Below are 2,787 nucleotides of genomic sequence, written 5' to 3' on the forward strand. Positions count from 1 at the left end.
TTCGTTAACGCAATCGCATATATAAAACAAAATTATTAAATAAATGTAAATAGTTGCTTTTCGTAGTAATATATTCACTAACCGTCTAATATTAACGCGTTAATTTTAATACAACGTATTTCTTTTTTATATTCGTTAACGTAATCGCATATATAAAACAAAATTATTAAATAAATGTAAAACAGTTGCTTTTCGTAGTAATATATTATGCGCGGTGTGGTGTTGTGAGAGGGACAGCGAAAGCTAATCGTAAATAATTCGAAAATCAACCGAAAGTTGCACAGTACCCCGCGCCGCTCTGCGTTCAGTCGAAAGAAACCATGACAATCGAATGGCATTGTTCTGCGCGCGGAGCGGTGAGATGAGGGGGACAGCGAAGGTTAGACGGAGGCGATTCGATTCAGCCGAAAGTTGCATTTACCCACCCCTCCCCACCTCATCTCACCGCGTGCAGTCCAAGTGCTCCATGATGGTCGAATGGCATTGTACTGTGCGCGGTGCGGTATGGTAAGAAGGACAGCGAAAGCTGGATGAAAATTATTCGAAAATCAACCGAAAGTTGCAATCTTCTCACCTCACCGCTCCGCTCGCAGTCCACATGCCCCATGACGATCGAGCGGTATAAACTAGCGCCACATTTGCCTCTTACGGCAGGAATGTCAGAAGGACATCGAATGGAATGTGGTCGACGATGACAATGACAATAACGACGATGATAACGACAACAACGATAATAATGACGACGACGTATTTTAAAAATAAAACGTGAAAATTCTCTTCTTCTTCAGTAATACCCAACAGTTCCGAACTTTCTGATTTGACTAAGTCTAACTGGAACATGTACTTGAATACCTCATTATGTATGCCAAGGTTTTTTATATAGATATTGATTTCTGTTTCATTATCTTTCAGTAATAAAATGTATTATGTTAAAATAGACAATTTTAAATAGACAACTGATCTTTTGTGATTTATTTTTGAAATATAAAAAATTATTATTTTGATTTCTTAACTAGAACACTATATCTGATTCAAGATTGTGGAGCACATAAGAATTCTTTTTAAATTAATACTCATCATTTCTAATTCATTTTTGAAATATAAAAAGCTTTTATTTCGATCTCTCACCTAGAACACTATATTTGATTCAAGATTTGAAGCACATGTGTGTGAGTTACAGTTTTCAATCACGTGAATCTTCATAAGCATTCAAAATATTATTTACAAAATATTATTATAATTAATAACTAATATTGTGAGGATACTTTATTACCATGAAAAATGATTCATATACTATTGAAGGTGCCAGTTCAAAGTAAACGAACATAAAGTATATATTCTTTTGTTGCATATATACGAAATAATAATGATTTAACATTATAAGTCAGAGATAAGGACCCCGAGGTTCGTCAGTCCCTCGGTTCTTTACGACTCCAAGTCCTCTCTGTTCTGTGTGTGTGTGCGTGCGCGCGTGCACGTGAATATGGAGATAAGAACCCCGAGAAACACAGAATGGAGAGGGTTTGGGGTTATAAAATACGGAGAGACTGACGAACCTCGGGGTCCTTATCTCTGACTGTGTTCAGAGGCGCGCGCGCACACACCCACCCACACACACACTTGTCCACCCACCTACTCACTCACCTACACCCACACAACCACACACCCGCACGCACGCACAAACACACCCATCCACCCACCCACCCACTCACCCACACACACACATGATGTGCAAATTCCGATCGAGCATCCTCCCTGTGGTGCACATCGGGTAACGCGAATGCTGGCGGTAATACCCAAAATCTTGCAAAATGTAAGGTTCTCTTGGAAGCTGATAACTCAGCTTCTAGACATGCTAGAGTAATGATCGTGGTCTCGTTTTAAAGGAAACATTTCAAACTTTAAAATGCATGTAATAAGATTTTTCGGCCTGTTTGTATTTTGCCCGTGAAAATGTGGAAAGTCGCAAAATTTTTAGAATTTTAACACGACCTGCTTCTGGTCTTCGTGAAAAAGTTCCATTTGATGGGACAATTATTATATTAACTGTTTTAAAGAAGAAGTTTCACTCTTTATAACGCGATCAGAGAAAATATCCTACGATCTTTGGAAGCAGAGATACAGTTTCTTAAATATCGACAAAATTTGTAGGTTTTAAAGTGATCCCCTAATTGTTGTGCGTAGTGTAGTTATTAATTATAATAATATTTTGTAAATAATATTTTGTATGCTAATGAAGATTCACGTGATTGAAAACTGTAACTCACACACATGTGCTTCAAATCTTGAATCAAATATAGTGTTCTAGGTGAGAGATCGAAATAAAAGCTTTTTATATTTCAAAAATGAATTAGAAATGATGAGTATTAATTTAAAAAGAATTCTTATGTGCTCCACAATCTTGAATCAGATATAGTGTTCTAGTTAAGAATTCAAAATAATAATTTTTTATATTTTAAAAATAAATCACAAAAGATCAGTTGTCTATTTAAAATTGTCTATTTTAACATAATACATTTTATTACTGAAAGATAATGAAACAGAAATCAATATCTATATAAAAAACCTTGACATACATAATGAGGTATTCAAGTACATGTTTCAGTTAGACTTAGTCAAATCAGAAAGTTCGGAACTGTTGGGTATTACTGAAGAAGAAGAGAAGGGAACTATTGTTTCTTCATCTTATTATTTTCTTAAATTTAATGACACGTATCATTTGTACGCCAAGTTAAATTCTAACATTGCACATCCTCCCTTCTTTTATTTCACTATCTTGTCATATAA

The sequence above is a fragment of the Cyphomyrmex costatus genome, unplaced genomic scaffold (assembly GCF_001594065.2).
Source record: "Cyphomyrmex costatus isolate MS0001 unplaced genomic scaffold, Ccosl1.0 scaffold511, whole genome shotgun sequence".
NCBI lineage: Eukaryota > Metazoa > Arthropoda > Insecta > Hymenoptera > Formicidae > Cyphomyrmex > Cyphomyrmex costatus.